This window comes from Protopterus annectens, chromosome 3.part0 (genome assembly GCF_019279795.1).
Source record: "Protopterus annectens isolate FY-2018-M chromosome 3.part0, PAN1.0, whole genome shotgun sequence".
Classification (NCBI taxonomy): domain Eukaryota; kingdom Metazoa; phylum Chordata; order Ceratodontiformes; family Protopteridae; genus Protopterus; species Protopterus annectens.
Genome location: NC_056731.1, coordinates 1,863,762,083 through 1,863,784,582, shown reverse-complemented (window position 1 = coordinate 1,863,784,582; position 22,500 = coordinate 1,863,762,083). Strand labels below are relative to the sequence as shown.

The window sequence follows — 22,500 nt, the reverse complement described above, 5'->3', positions numbered from 1 at the left end:
TCAGCATAAACCATCTTGGTCATTATGGCTACATCTTTTCCATTTTTCGATCCACATTTTGAAATTGTAAACTGCTTCTTGAACTAAATGTCGCATATTGTCGTATCTATAAATATATTTGTGTGTACATGTATTTTAGCATATCCTTGTATCTGTAAATATGTTTTGTTCATTTCTTATGTGATCCTATTCACCTGGGCTGTGCCTACAATGGTCTATTAAGATCAGTGCACTACCCAGTTAATCAAATATAAAAAGAAGTATAATATGTCAGCTGTGCTGTGTTGAAATGGCATGTTTTGTTTCTGATGCAGTAACAGCACTTTTTTTCTGCATATTTAATTTTGTTATGACCTTCAGGTGTTTAGCTATCTCTCATTATCACTTCACTGCTTCAGACTGTGGTCTTTTTTTATGGCTGAGAAGACAAATGTCCACTCTCTCTTGTGAGACTACAAACATATAAAAGTGTATTTATAGTTGCTCTACAACAATTTATAGGTTTGCCTCCATCCAAGGTTTGTTCATCAACAAGCAAGTCAGCCCACTTTCTACTAGTGCGCTTTATTACACTTTTGAAAATGGGTGGAGATTAAATCCCATACCCTATTGGTGGACGCATGCTCTCTGACAGGGTATTAATGTACAAGGAGAGCTCAGCAACAAGTCCAGGACTTCACAGTAGCATATGAAGTCACTATGAAGCAGAGAGAGAGAGACAGACAGAGCAAAAAAAAAAAAAAAAAGGCAATATTCATATTGCTTGTGAAACACAACTAGTCAGTGAATGTCAGAAAAAAAATAAAAATAACAAAAGTAACAGTTACCTGCAGCAGGTGTTAATGTAGCTGCAGTTCTAACTTCTCCCTAGCTATCTGTGGTACCTGAAAGCAAACTAATGCAGGCAACTAACATCAATTACATTAATTAATAACATTAAGTATGTGTGTGTGTGTGTGTGTGTGTGTGTGTGTGTGTGTGTGTGTGTGTGTGTGTGGGAATGTGTGTTTGTGGGAGTGTGTGGGAATGTGTGTTTGTGGGAATGTGTGTGTGTTTGTGTGTGTGTGTGTGTGTGGGAATGTGTGTGTGTGTGTGTGTGAGTGTGTGTGTGTTTGTGGGAATGTGTGTGTTTGTGTGTGTGGGAATGTGTGTGTGTGTGTGTGTGTGGGGGGGGGGATGTGTGTTTGTGTGTGTGTGTGTGTGGGGGGGGAATGTGTGTTTGTGTGGGAATGTGTGTGTGTGTGTGTGTGTGTGTGTGTGTGTGTGTGTGTGTGTATGGATGTGAGCCTGTGCATGCACACGAACACGTGCGCGCACTTCTTAACTTCTTGCTTAAGAATTTATTTCACTTTATATGCAACACCAAAAGTAGTGTTGAGGATGAATAGTTCACTTAAACATATTAAATCCACAAAAGAAGGGAACCAAAACAAGGCAGAGATTTAAAATCAAATATTCCAAAGCTTTAATGTTGTAAGTGCTTTCACATATCATCTGAGGAAGCAGTTTGTATTAACTGTGAAAGCGCTTACGACATTACATCTTTGGAATATTTGATTTTATACCTGTGCCTCGTTTTGGTTCCTTCTTTTGTGAATTACACTATATACAGACATCCACATCCCACCCCCCATTAGGGAAACGACCATAAAAAATTTCTCCAAAGACAACTTCACACTTCTTAAGACAGAAGTGGCAAACTTCACAACACCCATGCAGACGGACAATAGAGGTATGACTGCTGAATCCTACACAAATGCACTTTATAAAAAAGGAAGCCAATCTGGTGGTCCCCTGCCATAAACAAACTCTACAACAGAAGAAATAAACTGTGGCAAAAAAGAGTAAAATCCCCTGATTGGAGGAACTCCCTGGTCAGCCTCAGTAAGAAGCTGAGATCCCTCATAAAATGCTCCAAAGCTAGTTACAAAAACAAAATCGCTACTAATTCTAAAAACAACCACAAAGCATTCTATAGCTATGTCAAGAATCTCAATGGCAACACTCAGATCTGCTGAGTTACAGCACAATGGCACTAAATATACAGAACCAACTGATATTACCAACATCCTGGCAGATAGGTTCAGTGCTAACTTTTCCCCCTCTCACCCCCCTAAAGGGCTCATCTCTATACTGGAAGAATACAAAGTTCCTGTAATCACGGCTGCACAGGTAAAAACCACACTCTCCAAAGCCAAGAACACATCATCCATGGGACCTGACAACATCCCAGGCTGCATTCTACATGAACTGTAGAATGAACTGGCACCCCACCTAAGCACCATGTTCAATCATAGCCTCACCTCAGGTTTTGTGCCCACTGAATGGCGCACAGCAATGGTTATCCCACTCCACAAAGGGGGAGCCACCACAGACCCCGAAAACTACCGCCCCATTAGCCTAATGAGCCTGTTCTGCAAGGCCATGGAACATATCATCATGGAACTTACAAAGACATTGGTAATTTCCAAACTCTGGACCCCACCCAGTTCAGGTTTGTAAAAGGCAGATCATGTTTCCTAAACCTGATGGACTTCTTTGAAGCAGTCACCAAAGCCGGAGACGAGACTAAGGTGGTTCACACAGCCTATCTAGATATCGCTAAGGCTTTTGACACCACCCCCCACTCTGGAATTATGGATAAACTCATAGGTATAAATCCCTATGTCACAAGATGGGTTGCAAACTGGCTCGCTGACAGAACCCACACTGCAAAAGTAGCAGACTCCAAATCTGACTTCCGACCAGTGACAAGTGGAATACCACAGGGTTCAGTCCCGGGTCCTCTCCTGTTTGGTATCTACTTTTCTGAAGTACAGGCTAACACAGAAGGTCTTTGACTAATGAAGTTCACAGATGACTGCAAACTAGAAGCCATAATCGAAACTCCTAACGATGCGGACATCCTATAAAAGGGCCTCACAGAGACAGATGCCTGGTGTTAAAGCCATTCCCTTTGGTAAAAACTCTGTACCCATGAGCTAGCACATATGTGGTAGTCTACTTAACACCGAAAGTGTGATAAGAGACCTTGGGAAACAGGTGGACAGTAGTCTCTCCTTTGATAATCAGATAATCACATAGCCACAGTAGTCAGGAAATCCTTCTACGTGGCACACCTCATCACAAAAGGTTTCTCATCCAGGAAAAAAAAGGTCACTGTTCCCCTCTACTCATCACTCATTAGACCCATTATACAGTACAATGCCCCTTTTGGTATGTACCTCACAAGACATCTACAACAACTGGAAAGGCTGCAGAAATACCTCAAAAAGAGGATTACCGGCCTCAAACAGATGCCCTATGTAGATTGTCTCAAAAAACTCCAGCTTTACTCCGTCGCATATCGCCTACTCAGAGGCACACACTGCCTAACATACAAAGCTATGTCAAACCTAGAGCTGTTGGAAATGCTCCACTTAAAGAAATCCCAATCCCTCCAAGCTACACGCTCTAGGGACCTAAACCTTGTCACCACAATAAACAGAACATGCTGGGGGGATAGAGTCCTGTCCCAGAGACTTCCCATACTCTGGAACAAACTACCTATCTATATCAAACAAAGCTCCTCATTAGCACTCAAGAAAAATCTTGATGATTGGATGGGAAATGGGAAATTCACCCTGGGGATCACCTCTGTGGCTCTGCTCGACAGGGGCACAGGAAAATAATTTTTTTTGGTGGCGAAAGCCAGGGTACCTTTTTTGGGGTCTATATTATATCAGCAAATCCTTAAAAAAGCGAACGCTGATTGATCAACCTTATGTAAGCGAAAGCTTACAATCTCGAACTGTCAGATCAGCAATATTTTTCCTAGGGAAAAAAATTGCTGATCCAAAACACATACACACAACACAAGCACACCAAACAAACAGAAATCCACACACATACACCTAAAATCTGATACCTAACCCTACACTAAACTGCACACACCACTAACTATCCACTTACCTTAACCCAAACCCTAACCCTAAGGTCCGTCACTATCACACACTCACCTCACCCGCTCCCTAACCCTAACTCACCTAAATCCACCTTAACCCTCATGTCCACACAGTCGCACACATGCCTAACCTGAGCCCTAACCCTAACTCACCTAAACCACCCTAACACTCACAGCCACAGAATCGCACACTTACCTGAATCCGACCCGTAACTTTCCACCACAGCACTGAAAATACCAAAGCAACAGAAATGGACAACCAAATTCTTTCCCTAGGAAAAAAATTCGGGGTTCTGCTGCTTCGATATTTTTCACTTTTGCTAAAATAAGGTCGATCAATCAGCGTTGGCTTGTTTAAGCATTCGCTGATCTAATATAGACCCCCTTTTTTTTCTAGGCTTATATAGGCCCTAGGGTTAATAGCCTAGAACAAGAAGCAAGTATGAAACTATAATGGCTGGGACAATCAAGAAAATAGATGCAGTGTGTGTGTGTGTGCTGTCTATGTATCTATCTATATATATATATATATATATATATATATATATATATATATATATATATATATGTATATATATATGTGTGTGTGTGTGTGTGTGTTGTCTATCTATATATGTGTGTCTGACTGCATCTATCTATATGTGTGTGTGTCTATCTGTATCCATCTATATGTGTGTGTGTCTATCTGTATCCATCTATATATGCGTGTGCCTATCTGTATCCATCTATGTGTGTGTGTGTGTCTGCCTGCATCTATCGATGTGTGTGTGTGTCTCTGCCTGCATCTATCGGGTGTGTGTGTGTGTGTGTGTGTGTGTGTGAGCTAGCTGACAGAATGGTGCAGCAGGCTGTGTTATTGCCTCACAGCAAGAAGTTCCCCAGTTTAATTCTCACCTGGGGTACCTTCTGTGTGGAGTCTGCATGTCCTCCCTGTGTTCATGTGTATTTTCTCTAGGTGCTTTGGTTTCCTTCCACATTGCAAAGATGTGCAGTAGGTGGAATACACATTCAAAATTGTCTGAAGGTGTGTGCTTGTGTGGTATGAAAGAAAACAACTTGGCAGGGCTTGCCACCAGGTAATGTGAAAATTGGCTCTAGATTACTGGCACTGTTAAAATGACACCTCAACTCCACATGCAAAAAAATGGATAAAGGGAGATGGATGGATATATGTGACTCTCTGTGTGTGTAATAAATTAAAAACAGACACAATGCTTGTACATATGTTATGGATTTAAAATATGTCCAACACAATTACATATCTGACAGCAAGTATGAAACATTAGATGAAGGAACTAATTTACATCAACATTTTATATATATATATATATATATATATATATATATATATATATATATATATATATATATATATATATATATATAAATACAACAAATTCAACAAACCATTTTTAAAATCTGTGGCATCTCGCCTCACATCACCCCTGGATGGTCTGGTATTTTCCAATACCTTCCACTCCACTGGGAATTTACTACATCACAGAAAGTTGACAGACAATAAAGGTTCAGTTACAAATCTGGTTACCAACAATAATCTAACTGCTGTTCCCCTGAGGTCTTTATACCACCTTAAAAATTATTAGACTGCTTCAAAGGAAGAGAAAGTCCCATACATTCTGCCAAATGCAGTCATTCTGCTTTCATGTCCTACCACTAAATGATTTTATTCACCATCACACAGATTCCCGGTGAGAGCGAGCCAGTGTGGACTCACCCATCAGCCACTTTCTAGAGGTAGTGTCCCTTCTGCCCATCCATGTCCCTTCAGTTTCTGCATTCAATTAGACCACTTATAGAATACAATGCCCCATTTGGTATGTACCTCTCAAGACATTTTCAACAACTGGAAAGGTCACAGAAATACCTCATTAAAAGAATCACAGGCCTAAAGCAGATGCCCTATGCTGACCGCCTGTCGCATATCGTCTACTCAGAGGCGATCTCTGCTTAACATACAAGACCATGATGAACTTTTGGACCTTTCATGATACTATCTTCCATCAAAATCTCATCTGTGTAAGGAAAATACTGCTACACATGTAGTGGTACACAAGACTTCTTTGATGGCCATCCTCGACTGATAAAGTGGTTGTGCTGCTGGAGAATTGGAGCTGTGTGGAAGAAAAATTTCTCACTGCCATGACATCAAAATCAGGTTGCTCATTTTCATGCTGTTCAGTGGTTGAAATGGGTGATCTGGATAAAGTATCAGCAAGATAAAGAAGACTGCCTTTCATATAAACCAAGTGAAAATTGTACTTTTGCAATTTTAACATCATGCGTTGCAATCTTGCAGGAGCAGTGTGCATAGGTTTTTTCAAAATAGTGACCAAAGGTTGGTGATCAGTCTCAATTTTTATTGTTTGGCCATAAATATAATCATGGAACTTCGAAAATGCAAATACAATTGTCAAGAATTCTTTTTCTATTTCAGCAGACTGCATCTCAGCTTGGGTAAGAGTTCTAGTTGCATAGGCTACTGCTCTGGCCTCTTGAAAAATGACACCACCAAGACCAAACTTCGAGGCATCACAGAAAAGAGTTACGGGCTCTTAGGTGTGTACCAGGTTAATGGCCCTGGAGCCTTTACAAGCCTAGCCCAAAAAAATTGCCCAGGCACCGTGCCACCTGATGTTAGTTCACAATGCCCCTATCCAGTAGGGCAAATGGAGTGATCCCTGGGGTGAACTTTGTTACCCATCCACTTGTCAAGATTTCTCTTGAAGAGGGTCAGCAAGGTGCTCTGCTTGACATGAATGGGAAGCTTATTCCAGAGTATGGGTAGTCTTTGAGAGATGAACCTGTCCCTCTAGCATGTTCTGTTAATTGTGGTAATGAGGTTGTGATCTCTGGAGCGTGTGGTGCAGCAGGATTGGGATTTCTTTAGGTGTAGCATTTCAAGTAGGGCTGTGTTGGACATGGCATTGTAAGTCAAGCAGAGAACATCTCTAAGTAGACAATAAGAGACTGAGAACAGCTGAAGTTTCTTGAGTCTGTCCACACAGGACATGTGTTTAAGGCCTAGGATCCTTTTTGTGAGGTATATTGTGGCCTCTCCAGCTGTTTGTGAACATCATAATATCCAGGGTTTGTCAACATCATATATCTCAAGATGGGCGGACTGGCAATTTTCTGTTTCAGGATATCAAATGCTCTTTGGTGTTGTTGCAACCAGCACTAGGTTACATTTTTGCGTGTCAGCTCTCATAGCAGTGCTGAAAGCTCACTTAAATCTGGAATGAACTTGTCTAAATATTTGGCTATGCCAAGAAAAGCATTGTAGAGATGCAACATTGTCTGGAGCATGCATCTCAAGAATTGCCGTTTGCTTGGAAGAATCTGGTCGTAAGCCTCAACTGGTAAACAAAAGACCCAAATATGTAACTTCTTTCAGCCTGACTTTACATTCTTTGAGGATTCAACTTAAGATTTACATCACAAGCATGTTCTAGAACTTTCCTGAGGTTTCTATCATGTTCAAGTTCACCACTACCTCCAACAAGAATATCACGTACTATATTAGTGCAGGGAGTCAAAAAATGTGTTCCATTGCACATTGAAAGACTTCACTGGCAAAATTTATCCCAAATGGCATTCTCAGAAATCTGTACCTTCCAAATGGTGTACTGAAACTGGTTAGCAATGAAGACTTTCGGTCAAGTAAAATTAGCGAAAATGAACTTTTTGCATCCAAGACAGAAAAAGCAGTAGCATTTGGCATAAGAGCAGCAACTTCCTCAAATGTATGCATTGGCTGATGAGGTCATTTTAGTGCTTTGTTTACATCTCTTGGATCAATACATATTCTAATATCATCTGAGCTTTTCTTATGAGTTACCACCATGGAAGATACCCACTCAGATGGTTCTTCTACTGGACAAATTACTCCTAGATGCACCATTCTGTCTAGCTCAGCTTCGACTCTGCCCTGCATAGCTAATGGAACTTTCTAAGCTGGTCTAATGGCTGGGGTTATCTCGTGGTCTAACTTCATGGAGTATACATATGGGAGTTTGCTTAACTTGTCTGCAAAAATATCAGCATAGTCAAAAAAAATGTTCACTGTCACACGTGTTTACATGGTGGACTTCTTTATGAAATGAAAGCAGTCCCATTTTCAAACTGTCTTTGAGGCCTAATAATGACTGCACATGTCTCTTGATCACATAAAATTTCAAGTCATAACTTTTTCCAGCAGAATAACATGAAAGCACTAATGAGGCTTTGGTTTAGATTTCTTCACCACCATAAGTAACAAGCTTTGCACACTTTGCCAAATCAATTTCCTCACCAGCTCTTACTTTGGCAAACATTTCTGCTGACATAACGTTGCACTTTGAACCAGTATCAACCTTGAGCTCTACAGGTGTCCCATTAATCAGAACAGTGTAAAAAATACTTCACTCCGCCTACTGCACTGACTGTTTCACCAAGTACTAACAAACCATCAACATAAAACGTAGGGTCGGAGCTTTCTAGTTGATCAACTTGTCTCTTAAATGCACTCTTTTAATTAAACAATGTGCCCCTCTGTATTTGCAGTGCTTTTTGAAATGATTCCAATTTTTGCACGCATAGCACTGCTGACCAAAAGCTAAGCACTTTTCTTGTTTGGGCTCATGACTATCGCCACAACTACGACAGCTGGATATGAGGTTTGTCAAAGGTTTTGCTGAATCACCCCTCTGCTTCACTGAGTATGCCCTGGGTTTTACTGAAACTGTCCTGGATTTTGTTGACATGACCATACGCTTAGGCCTGTACCTCTTAATCTTGTGCTGCTTATTATCAACATTAGCACTGGAAGGCACTGCAAGCATGCTTTTCTCATTTGTGAGCATATTTATGTTTTTTTCCAGTGAGCTCATATATCTGACAAATCTCTATGGCCTTATTCAAAGTTAAATCATTGTCACAAAGCAATTTTTTCCTAACTGCATCATCTTTAATGCCATACACAAGCTTGTCTTTTATCAACTCATCTCTTACATCATCAAATCTGCAAGTTTTTGCCTTGTTTCTCAAGATGGTTATATATGCTGCAAAAGTTTCATCAGGCTTTTGAGCTCTTGTGTAAAATATGTGCCTTCCCATTGTAATATTCATTTGGGGGTGGCACATTTCTCTAAATTTACGTTTTAAGCACTCAGGGTCTTCCCACGTTTCAGCCAGTACCACAATATGGTGGTCTTCCCCCTCCCCTACATACACAGATGAGGCATTCACAAAGTAACACTCCCTTTCAATGGCTTTTGAAGTAACTAGATTAAGCAGAATAAATGCCTTTACATGTGCGTCTTTATCAGAAAAAGCAGTTTGTATGAAAATATCATAGTCTTGCTCAAACACCCTCCAGTTTTCAGAAACAGTATTATCAAATACTAATGGACCAGGTCTTGGAAATCCTTCTGCCATGCCAACAAAATGCCCATTGTAATAATGAACACACACACACACACACCAGATACTTGAAAAATATTCAACTGCACAACAATCTCTTTGAAGTGACTATATTCTGTGAAATAACTGTACTGTAATACTACACACACTTGTCAGCACATTGCACACTTCGGATATCTTGAATAGCTTTAGTTAATATGAAAAAGAAGCTCATAGTAAAAAATACAATAGTTTTTCCCTTTTTTATACATTTTTATGTGATTTGGAGGTTATTTCAAGCATTTTGTAAGCATTTTAAGTACCTTTATCAATATATTGTCGTTCTGAACATTTCGTTTAATCAGAAATTCGATTTGAATGCTTATTTTATATCCGTTGAGTAAAAAACTCATTTAAACGAATTTTAGTACCTGGAAATATCTTTCAGACCTGTTTGCGAGTCATTTGAGCATCGGATGATTCACTTCTGTATATTCCTCCAACTGTAGCTGCACACCTCATGGTTTGGAAGAAGTTTTAGTTGGGTCCCATTCTGACACCATGTCCCTCTTCTTGTGTATTCAAAAAGACTATACGGCGTGGGTGTTCGTTTAAGTTGTTTATTACACACAAACAGATCAGGATGGATAACTGAAACATAACACTTAAATGAACTGACTGCTACACACATGCATGCTTTCACTTTGGCTGCTCACTCAACATGGCACTCTTGCTTGCACATGCTCAGTACTTATATGCACATGTCCAGAGACTGGAACGGCTTTTAAAGGTACAACACACACTCTGATCTACATTAATGAAGATAAAACAAAGTCTACAGCCATAAATTACATACCCACATATGAATTTGTTCAGCAATACCCATATTTAAGGGGACACAAGATTAAATATTTAGGAGTATGGATTAAAAAGGCTTCTGTTATGGTAAATAAGGATATGTGGGAAGAGATTAAATAGAATATAATACAAAAATTGAGAAACTGGAAACTCATACGTATGGATATAGATAGTAAGATACAAGCAATGAAAATGTTTTAGCCCCTTTAGTCTTGCATGCTGGTCAGGCATATTTTTATCAATGCAAGAAGAATTTGTGGACGATAATAAAGAATTGAAGGACTATCTGAAAGGGAAAGTGTTAAGTGGGATAAGTTAATTCTTCCAATAGAATAATGTGGTTTAGGTTTATTTTGGAGCTACAAGGTCAGCAGTTAACACTCATTTACATAACACAAAGCAGGAAGTTATCATTCAAAATGGAAAGAAATGATGAAGCGAGGGGGAAGTTCAAGAGAAGAGCGAGAGAAAGAGAAATAGAGGGATTTTGGATGCACACAAAATATTTTATTCATAAAGTGGCAGGAAGTATTCTAAGAACTAAACCAATATGAGAATGGAGAAAAGAGATTTTGCCAATAGGGATGACTGCAAGAAGGGGTTCATAGATTAGTACTAGGCCAACTGCCCTTGTGGGCCATTTTAAGCCTAGTCAGTTACCCCATGTGAGAATCAAACCCTGCACCTTCTGTATGAAAGGTAAACACCTTAACCATTTTGCCAACCTTCTACCCTCCCAGGGGTAAAAAAAAAGGCAAGATGGGGCTGGAAGTTACTGGAGAAACCTGGCAAAGAAGATACTGAGAGTGAATAACTTTAGCAGCAGAGGAAATACAGTGGAATGAAGCCAAGAAGACATTTGGAATGCAGGCTAGAGACTGCCTTAGCTTAGCTACCAAGGCTTGATCTCCAAGTACAGGCAAAGAGAAATGGATAAGGGATTTTAAGTGAAAGACCTGCTCAGGTAGAGTTTTTAGTTGAATCTACAACATAAGCAGCTGTTAAAAATGTATAATTAATAGGATATATAAAATATTTCAGAACTACAAGAATCAACCAGAGGAGGTTAGAAAAGTTTGGGAAGAAAGAATGGAAAAGCAATTTACAAGAAAACAATGGGAATACAAATGTATGGCTCCGAAGTATGCAACCAAGTCCGGAAGGTTTAGGGATCTTTGTTAGAAGAGTTTGCATAGTTTTATTTTTTTATTTTATATTTGTTGACCGGGCTAGTCCAACTGGATACATGTCCATTTTCAGTAGAGGCCCGGGGAGAAAAGCTCCAGAAAAAAAAAAAAAGGTATCAACATACAATATTACAACATTCAGTTAAAGTTTACATAAAAAAAAATTGTAAAATTGAATTAAATAGTCAAATATGGAAAACAGTACTCAAGACTCATAAGCATTAGTACTTAAGTAAAAAAGATAGGTTAGTTTATAGAGTGTAGAATATAGAGGCTTATAGGTAGGAATATAGTGGTTATAGAGTGTAACAGTCAGTAAAGGATAACAGTTAGTCAGGGTTGGTACAAGAGCATAATCAGTGGTTGGTGAGAAAAATTTTTAGATTAGTTTTAAACTGTGGGAGAGAGGTCTGAGAAGTAAGATCATGTGGTAGTTGATTCCATACTTTACCAACAGAGTTAGAGAACACGGAGTCACCTAAGTTTTTTGATAAGGTAGTATGAATCCACATTTTGTTTGAGGAGCGTAGATTCTTCAGGCTATTATATGGTATGATGAGGGCAGAAAGAATTGGAGTGTTGCTGGGTTGGTATAGGGCTTCATGGGCTATTGTAAGTTTGTTAAATCGTAGTTGGTTAAGGAGTTCAAGCCAGCCCAGTTGTTTTAGATTCAGACAGTGATGAGTCCTGAAAGGTGAATTTGTAGCAAATCTAGCAATATTGTTATATGATATAGCTAGTTTGTTGAGATTATTTTTAGAAAGGGAAGCATAGAATAGGGTAGAGATTAAGTGGGTTCTAGCTATTGCGGTCCTGGCTTCTCGTGTAAGGAAAGGTTTGATTCTATAAAGGGATCCTAGTTTTCTGTTAATTGATTTTATTGTAGTATTTATGTGGGTGTCATAGTTTAGCTGATTATCAATTGTAATTCCTAGGAGTTTGGTGGTGGGGTCAGGAGAAATAATTGGATGCAAGAGTGAAGTGTAGAGGGGTAGACATATGGGTAGGTGTAGAGAGTAAAAGTTTTTTTTTTTTTTCGGGTTAAGGAGAAGACAACGGTTAGCGAACCATTGTTCTACAGTGCTGAACGCTTTTTGTGCAAGAGAATGAAGTTCGGTTTGGGATGTGGCTGAACAAATTACAGTAGAATCATCTGCATATTGAATGCAGGTGGAGAGTGGAGTGGATAGATGAAGGTCATTTATAAAAATGGAAAACAGTAGAGGGCCTAATATGGAACCCTGAGGGACACCTAGAAGATGGGGAGGACATTTGAAAGATGATTTTTCCAGAGAACTGCCTGTTGTCTGTTTTCAAGGTAGGATGTAAAGTAGTTCATAGCTAGGCTGTAAAGTGAGAGGGACTTCAATAGGTGTAGGAGGAGTTGGTGGTTAACCATGTCGAAGGCTTTCGATAGGTCAAAGAAAGCAGAAGAAAGCATATTATTGTTGCGATTTTTGTTGATACAGTTAGTGAAGGATAGCAAGGCTGTGGTGGTACTATGGAATGGGCGGAAACCATGTTGACAGTTAGCTAGTAGATTGTGATGGAGAAGGTGGTTAAGTAATTGTTTGTGGATACATTTCTCCATTATTTTAGCAAGTGGAGAGAGTAGAGCTATGGGGCGAAAGTTGGAGAAATCATTGGAGTTTCCACCTTTGTGAAGAGGAATTATGTAAGAAATTTTCCAGATAGATGGGATCGTGCTTTCTTTTATGGTTCTATTGATCAATATGGAGATGGGATAAGCAATAGCCTTAGCTCCTTTTTGCAGGAATTCTGCTGGGAGTTTATCAGCTGAGGGGGTAGTAGGTTTTAGTTTTTGGATTAGGAACAGATATAGGATGTGGGTATTGGTTCTAGGTGGAATAATGGGGGAGGAATGGAAGTAGGAATAGGCAGATTAGAGGTGTCAGGGGATAGATGGTTTGCAAGATTCAGTATAGAAGTAGTAAAGAAAGAGTTGAAGGCGTTTGCTGTTTGTGTTGAGCAGTCAGGGTTGGAGCCTAGAGGATTAGGTGTGGCAGTTTTGCCTGGGTATAGAAGTTTGTTAATACTAGTCCAAAATTTTTGTGGTTCTTTGAGGGATGATTGTTGTAGTTGGAGATAGAAGTTCCTTTTATCTAATAGGATGGCTTTTTTTGTCATATTTCTTTGTTGTCTAAAGGTTTGGAGCACATTACACAGAAATAAATGGAAACTGTGGAAATAACAGGCATAATAATGTTCAAGAGAAGGAGAGAGGTTTAAGGGAAGCCAGGAAATTCAGCATGTTTTTGTAAAGGTGGACTGATGATAGTAGAAAAGAAAAAAATGTGTGATGTATGTAAATGGAAAAATTTTAACAGCATTTTTTCTGTTGATGTAGGTTTGCCTAGATCTTAAGCAATAATGTAATAAAGGTGTTTAAAACAAAAAGCAGCATGGCTTTTGGTCTAGTCGCAGAACATCCACAGCTGTCTGTCTACTCTTCTTCGAATGGACCATTACCTAATTGCTGGAGCCATTTTTATTGACCTTGCCAGTGCCTTTGATCTTTTTGATCACTCAGTTCTCCTAGAACGTCTCACTGAAACAGGCTTTCGTGATAACACACTGCTCTGGTTCAGAAACTAGCTAAGTGCCACTTCTCCTAGAACCTCTCACTGAAACAGGCTTTAGCGATAACACACTGCTCTGGTTCAGAAACTAGCTAAGTGCCACTTCTCCTAGAACGTCTCACTGAAACAGGCTTTAGCGATAACACACTGCTCTGGTTCAGAAACTAGCTAAGTACCACTTCTCCTAGAACGTCTCACTGAAACAGGCTTTAGCGATAACACACTGCTCTTGTTCAGAAACTAGCCAACTGCCACTTCTCAGTACATTTCAGCTCATCAATCTCCCCGAAGGATCTATTCTGGCACCGCTCCTCCTTTAAATCTACATTAAAAAGCTTCCTTTTGACTTGCCCCATCTTGATCTCCAGTTTCATGCTGATGACATGGTCCTATTTCACTCCAATCACCCACCCTCTCTCCTCATGAACTCAAACTTCAGGCTGATTTTCATGCCCTTATTTAATGGGTCAATGATAAACAATTACTGTTTAACTCCTCTAAAACAAAAACAATGCTTTTTGGTACTGGGCTAAAGCTCATGTCTCTCTCCTGACCTCTACAATTCCTCAATCATCTGAATAACACTACTAAAAATTTCACTTAATTCAAATACCTAAGGATTTGGTTGGACCCCTTCCTAAATTTCCATCACCACCCTGTGCACATACAAAAAACAACTCATCCCTATTCTTGGCTAATAGGATATCTTCTTTTATTTGCAGATCCTGTAGGAATATCACAGGTAAGGGTATCTTACTGTCCAAGATTGAATATGGTCTCCCTCCAATTGCTTCAGCCTCTAAAGGATAGAGATCCACCAGTCAAACCACTCCAAATGCCATCTACAGATTCTTCACTCTCTTCCCAAAAAATGAACACAAGTGGGAATCCAGCAACAATGTGCCCAGTAATTATTCAAATCTCATTTAGCACTTCAGTTGAAGGCTTGTATAAGCTGAAGCACTAGAAGAGAAAACAGCAGTTACTGGGCACTTTTTGCTGATTTTATTTAGTTTTGCTGACCACTGAAAAACTACTGAAAAAAGCTACCTGTGAAACAACATGCTGATGTTCTGTTTGCCTCTCAGCTCTTTAAACTTATCAAGAATGAGACCTTCCCTCACAAGCCTCTTGACTATTCAAAGAAACACCAACATACAACCTTAGAAATCTTAACCACTCAGGTACTCTCAAATCCTATAATCCAAACTAGTCTTCAGGACACAGACAATATTTTCTTGGTCCTTGGTCCCACATTGTGGGAATCTCTTTTTTTCTTACTCCATTTTTCAATCAGAACTAAAATAACATTACAATAATCTATGAAAATGCACTGCTCTGTCTCTGGTCATATAACCTAACATCTTCCTACCTACTTCCTCTACATAGCTTGCTCTGACACTACATTGTGATTATTTCAACATGCCAACTCAGATATGCACTTGGTATATAATGCATGCAGATACTATTAAGCTGTAGTCAATGCAACGTACCATATTGTCTTTATAACTGTAAGCCAACTCCGATATTCATTTTGTATACAATACATGTATATATTGCATTTTGTCTTTTAGTTTGCATATAATGTTATCTATCTATATTTCTTTGGGGCCACTTTAAGTTGAAGTGTCTGGATATGGCTGACAATGAACTAAAAAAAATGTACTGGTTGAGGCTTGGCAGTACACCAATACTAAAATAAATATAAAAATATGATAACCACATGGAAATGTATACAGAGTGATATGGATGAAATAATTCAAGTGATTAACATGTGTTGTCCTGCAGGTTGTGTGTGTCAGTCATGTGTTCATTTATGCCCCAGGGAGTAGATTCTGTGAGGGGGGTACAGAAGAAGATGTTATACTTTAGAATGGGGTGACAAAACACCTGATGGTTACAAGGCAAACGATGACATTATCTTTTAATGTGGATCAGAATTCTTAAACTATAATGAGTATTTCAGGACAGCACAGTTAATGCTGTTATATAGCCTTCAGAATATGAAATGTAAAGCAAAATGTAGAATAGATGATATTAAAAGAGTAGGCGGATGGACAGAAAATGAAAAGAATGAATATGTGGTCACAACACTAGAAAGAGAGAATGTATGAAGATGTGAAAGAGCTTCTGAGGGTGGGTGAATATGTGGACTTTTGAGGTTTGGCCCATAGAATTAGCAAAACAGAATGCTGATACTAATATAACAAAAGGATGGTGTGAAATGGATAGAAAATGTGATTTTTTTTTGGGATGAGATGAGACAAGGAGATAAGATAACAGAATGTAAATCCCTGCAATAAAAAATATCACATGCAAGGGAACGAGATAACGAGGGACAGAGGCTTATATACAATTTTGGAAAGGTACCTGACAAATATTACAAGATGATGATTAGAGAGGCCAGTTAATAAAAACGGGGACAGGGGAATGGACATACAAAAGGCTAATACGCTGACTTTACAGGGCAGCAATCAAAGATAAATGGACAAGAAACTATAGTAAAGTGAATGAGATGGCATAACAGATAAGATACCTCACAAACAAGAGGTACAGGGTTTGATCCTCACTAATGGAAATTCTCTAGGCTTAAAATGGCCCATAAAAGCAGCTAGCTTTGAATTTATCAATGAACCTATATATATATATATATATATATATATATATATATATATATATATATATATACACACACACACAAAGGAAAAATGGGGAGATGGTATTATAGATCTTAGATGATTAGAAATATGTCAAGAACCCAGAATACAGACTAAAGCATGTGCATTTAGAATGTTTGGCTAGAAATGCACAAGTATTTTTTTGGTCTCCATGGCCTAATTATTAATGGTCCAGCCCCTAGTGCCCCACATTCACCCAGGTCTACCAAGCATCCTCCTACTTGCTCAGACCTAATGCAGTGTTGGCTGGGGACTCAACACTCTCTGTGCTTCCAGCCGGTGTTTTTTTTTTAAATTTATTATACGACCTAGTCACTTTCCTATTTTCTTTCCCCCCCAAGCTCGGTCACTTTCAAGGGCAACCCCCTCTTTGTACCACGCCTCTCTTTAGGGAGCATCATCATCGAGCACCCCCCCAGGATGGACATACCCATCCTTACCTGTCACTCTGTTGCCCAAGCTGCTAATCAAACCCAGATACCTGCACAAGTGTACTTATATCTCAAACAGACTGAAGACGATGTTTCCAGGGTTGAGAGAAACATGCTGGAGATGTGCCCACCTCCAAATAGGAGATTGTAGCCATATTTGTTGTACGTGCAGTAAGTTAGATAAGTTGAAAAAGATTTACAAGAACTGGTTCAGAATATACTAGAAATGAAGTGGGAATTCAAGGAATATAGGACAAAAAGGTATACTAGACCAGTCTGGCCTGGTGTGGAGAAGGGATTAGCCTGATCCAGGCTAATCTCTTCTCCAGACCAGACAAGGCTGAATCTCTTTCACTCCCTCTCTAATTCATCACCCTGTATTATTTACTTGTATATCTTGTAATATTGTGTTTTCTTGTTAATATGTCTAGTTACCTTCTGCCTCATAGCAATGTACCTGCTTACCTGTAACTCTTGTAATTTTTTATGTTTATCTGTTTAAAGTTTGTACAGTCTCTGTATGCAACTGGAGCTTTTCTTCCCAGGCCTCCGCTGAAAATGGGTTCTTTCTGACCCAGCGGGAACATCCCAGTATACAAATGCCAAATAAAATAAATAAAGCCACTAATAACATTAACACTATTGGTAGTAAAAAAAAAAGTGAGAAAAAGGCACTGGAAAATGAATCATGAAATAAAAGACCAAGTATAAGACAAAAACACAGTGCATCAACAGGACAGACCACAGCAGTCTAAATAAAGATGCAAAAGCTCTGAATATAGTAGTTGAAGAACTTGTTCTACAAAAAATCCAATCATAGCAATGCTACTTAATAAACAGACGTACTTTATTCACTTCAACACGGTAAGCGCTTTCACCACAAAGGCTTCATCAGACCATATAAAATTGTTAAAACTCATGGGCTTAAATTGTACACACTTAAATCAATTTGATGACATCACTACCTGTGCTTCAATTAATGCATTAATATACTAATATACTATTCGTACTAATCAAGTTTACCAACAAACAAGACATAAATAAAACATAGTACATATTAAAAACACATGCTGCTAAGGTATAGTTAAAATTGTTACAAAAATTAAAACATAAAAGCATAAAAACATATGAATCACTGTGTTTATCTAGGTACTTTCAGCCTCCTGTTATAAAGTATAGGCTTCAAAGGTATTTTATCATTAAGCCCAGGGGCTTTATCGGCCCTAAACCTAATAATCCATTTAAGTTCACAGCATTCAGTATCATTTCTGGTATCACCACCACGTATACCAGGAACAACAACCTGTAAAACTGAAAACCTAAACTCATGTGTAGGGTCAGTCTTACGTAAATGCCTCGCTAATGCATTATGTTCACTTCCCATGCGTATACAGTAAAAATGTTCCCTTATTCTTTCCCTTAATTTTCTTTTAGTTTTCCCTACATAAAACGCGCAACAAGATGTGCACCTCGCTAAATAAACAACATTCACTGTTTGGCAATCAGCTTCTACATGTAAATGATGGTTATACTTGGAAACAGGATGAACAAAGGTATTCATAAAATCTATATAACCACATTGATTACATTATGAACATGGTTTCGTACCTTGCTCAGGATCATCATTAATAGCATTCCTAGCTGTACATTGATAACATAGAATTTGTTTTAGATTCTTCTTATTTTTGAAAGTGAACTTAGGATCATTACCTATGATACACTTAACTGAGTCATCCAATAACAACACATCCCGATATTTCCTGACTATATCAGTTAGAGCATTGGTGTCAGAAGTATAAAACATGGATACCCTAATAATATTAGGACTATCCCTTCCTGACCTCTCCACTAGAGGCTGGGCATTAAAATCAGAAAAGTAGGGGCCAGCTTTTGTCGTTCCGATTAAATTGACTTCATTCACAGTTCTATCTATTTCCTCAGAATTATAACCTTTCTATTAGTCTCCCCTTAAGATCTAAAAGTTCCTGATTATATCAATCTTCAGTGGGATTCAATCTGGACGCCCTCATAAATTGCCCTTTAGTTACATTTTTAAAGACATAACGAGGGTGCATACTCCCTCTATGCAACAACGTATTCCTAAAACAAGCCTTTCTGTGAACATTAGTATTCAGGAGGCCATTACTTAACCTTTCAATAAACACATCTAGAAAAGAAATGCTCTGTCTTGAAAAATTCATAGTGAATTTAAGATAGTCTGTCAAACTATTCAATTGCCTCACAATCTGGAACAGGGAAATTTCATCACCTTTCCAAATTACAAACAAATCATCCACAAAACGCTTATAAAAGCCTACATTCTGTTTATAACAAAACAGTGATTCGTATGTTTTTATGCTTTTATGTTTTAATTTTTGTAACAATTTTAACTATACCTTAGCAGCTTATAAAAGCCTACATTCTGTTTATAACAAAACAGTGATTCGTATGTTTTTATGCTTTTATGTTATAATTTTTGTAACAATTTTAACTATACCTTAGCAGCATGTGTTTTTAATATGTACTATGTTTTGTTTATGTCTTGTTTGTTGGTAAGCTTGATTAGTACGAATAGTATATTAATACAATAATTAATTGAAGCACAGGTAGTGATGTCATAAAATTGGTTAAAGTGTGTACTATTTAAACCCATGAGTTTTAACAATTTTATATGGTCTGATGAAGCCTTTGTGGTGAAAGCGCTTATCGTGTTGAAATGAATAAAGTACGTCTGTTTATTAAGTATCGCTGCTACGATTGGATTTTTTGTAGAACAAGTTCAACTACTATATTCGGAGCTTTTGCATCTTTATTTAGACTGCTGTGGTCTGTCCTGTTGATGCACTGTGTTTTTGTCTTTTACTTAGTATTTTTGGTTCATACGGGACAGTTTGCTTCGTGGTGGTGCTTTCTGATTGTACTGGAATCATGAAATAAAGATTGAAAATGTTAGGGAAATGATGAATGATCTAAAACATGTGGAAAGGAAAATAAAAATTAGACTTGGCAAAATGCATAGCATAAAGTGGGAACATTAGGAGAAGAAAATGGAGGAGTAACAAGGGAATAACACAGGTAAGGAAAAGAAAACATTACAAGCTGACGATAACGTAATGGAAAGATAGCATTTTATGACAAGTAAGGGTACAGGCAGAAGCAGCAGCTAAAGGAAAGGAGAAAATTCCAGACAATTTTTGATTAGGAAGTAAAAGAATAACTAATAGTTCTGTGAAAATGAAATAAAAGGATCAATGGACCAACTGTTACAAGAAAAGAAAACATAATGCAAGAGAAAAACATTAAAACCTATTGGTTGAAGGTAAACAATAAGGCAGCTATATTGTTTAAATTTGCCTAAAATATAGAGAAATTGTTTATGAAGTGTATCTCTCCTCTCTCTCTAGATATGGCAGGAAATTGAAAATGTTACTTTACAGTAGTTAAACTGAAAAGTATTAAAAATATTTTATACAGTTTGTCAACACGGGCTGTTAGAAGAATGCATTTTTTGTTGAGATAAAAGGAGCCCAGTGCAAAAAGGAACCATGCACAAAGAGTACACATAATGTAAAATAAAACATTTAAAGATACAATAAACATTGTCTTTAATATATAAAAATCTGTGTGTGTGTGTGTGTGTATATATATATATATACACACACATATACATACACACACATACATACACACACACACATACACAGTGGATATAAAAAGTGTAAACATCTCTATTAAAATGCCAGGTTTTTGTGATATAAAAAAAAGAGACCACAATACACCATTTCAAAACTTTTCCCACCTTTAATGTGATTTACAACCTGAACAATTCCATTGAAAAACAAATCTGTTAGGGGGAAAAAATATAAAAAAATACAAAACTTACAATAAGCTGGTTGCACAAGTGCTAAAGTATTAAACTAATATTTTGTTGAAGTACCTTTTGATTTAATTACAGCATTTAGTCTTCTGGGTACACACCAGGCATCAATTAAAGAGAGTCTGATTAACCCCAAATAAAGTTCAGCTGTCCTAGTAGGATTTTCCTGACATTTAACACACGACCCACTCCAGAGTAAAAATAAAATTCTTTACTGGTGCCTCAGGTACCTCTAATTCCGTGAAAGTGTAAGTTGAGGTACTGGAGACACCAGTAAAGGATATTATTTTTATTCTGGAGTTGGTTGTGTGTTTTTTGTCTACGTTCATTTCCTGTTTGTTATGGATTTTCCAGACATTTACTCAGCTGCCTGCTACAGCAAAAGCCATGGTTACCAGAGAGTTTACAAAGCATCAGAGGGATCTCATTGATGAAATATCAGTCTGGAGAAGGATACAAAAAAAAACTCCACAGCACTGGCTATACCATGGAACATAGTGAAGATGGTCTCAAAAGTGGAAAAAATATGGTACAGTGACAGTGAAAATAACTGTATGCCCCCCCCCAAAGTTGATGAAAATATAAAACGAAAACTGGTCAGGGAGGCTGCCAAGAGACCTACAGTAACACTGAAGGAGCTGCAGGAATTTCTGGCAAGTACTGGTTGTGTACTAAATGTGACAACAATCTCCCCTATTCTCCATATGTCAGGACTATGGGGTAGGGTTGCAAGTCGAAAGCAGTTTAACACAGAAAAACATCCAGGCCTGGCTAAAATTTGAAAAACAATACATTAAGTCTCCCAAAACCATGAGGGAAAATGTGTTATGGTCTGAGGAGACCAAGGTTGAACATTTTGGCCACAATTCCAAAAAGGCACATTTGGCATATAAAAAAAGAACAAAATCCCCATTGAGAAGCAGAGTGGCGGCAGTATCATGCTTTGGGGTTGCTTTTCTTCAGCAGAACTGGGGCTTTAATCATGGTGGAGGGAATTATGAACATTTCCAACACCAGTCACGACCAAAACCTTCAGTCATCTGCTAGAAAGATGAAGAGGAACGTCACATTTCAACACGACAATGACCCCAAGGATACATCCAAAATCAACAAAAGAATGGATTCACCATTAACAAAAATAAAGTTTTGGAATGGCCCAGACCTAAATCTAACAGAAAATCTGTGGGGTGAACTTAAGAGGGCTGTGCACATGAGATGCCCTGCTGTAAGGAAGCGTGAGCAAATATTGCCAAGTAAAGATATGCCATGCTGATATAGACTCCTACCCAAGAAGACTGGATGTTTTAATTAAATAAAAGGTGCTTCAACAAAGTATTACTTTAAGGGTGTGCACACTTAGGCAACCAGCTTACTGCACGTTTTTTATATTTTTTTTAAATTTTCACCCTAACAGATTTGTTTTTTCAATTGAAATGTACAGGTTATAGGAGACATTAAAGTTGGGAAAGTTTTGAAATGATTTATCGTGGTATAATCTTTTTCTATATCAAAAAGCATAAAGGGGT

General features: G+C 38.2%; 1 protein-coding gene across 1 annotated transcript in view; it reads right to left on the bottom strand.

The window, feature by feature from the left end:
• LOC122797218 (cytoplasmic dynein 1 intermediate chain 1-like) overlaps positions 1–22,500 on the bottom strand; it is a 672,499-nt gene that overhangs the window by 945 nt on the left and 649,054 nt on the right. The window lies entirely within an intron of this gene.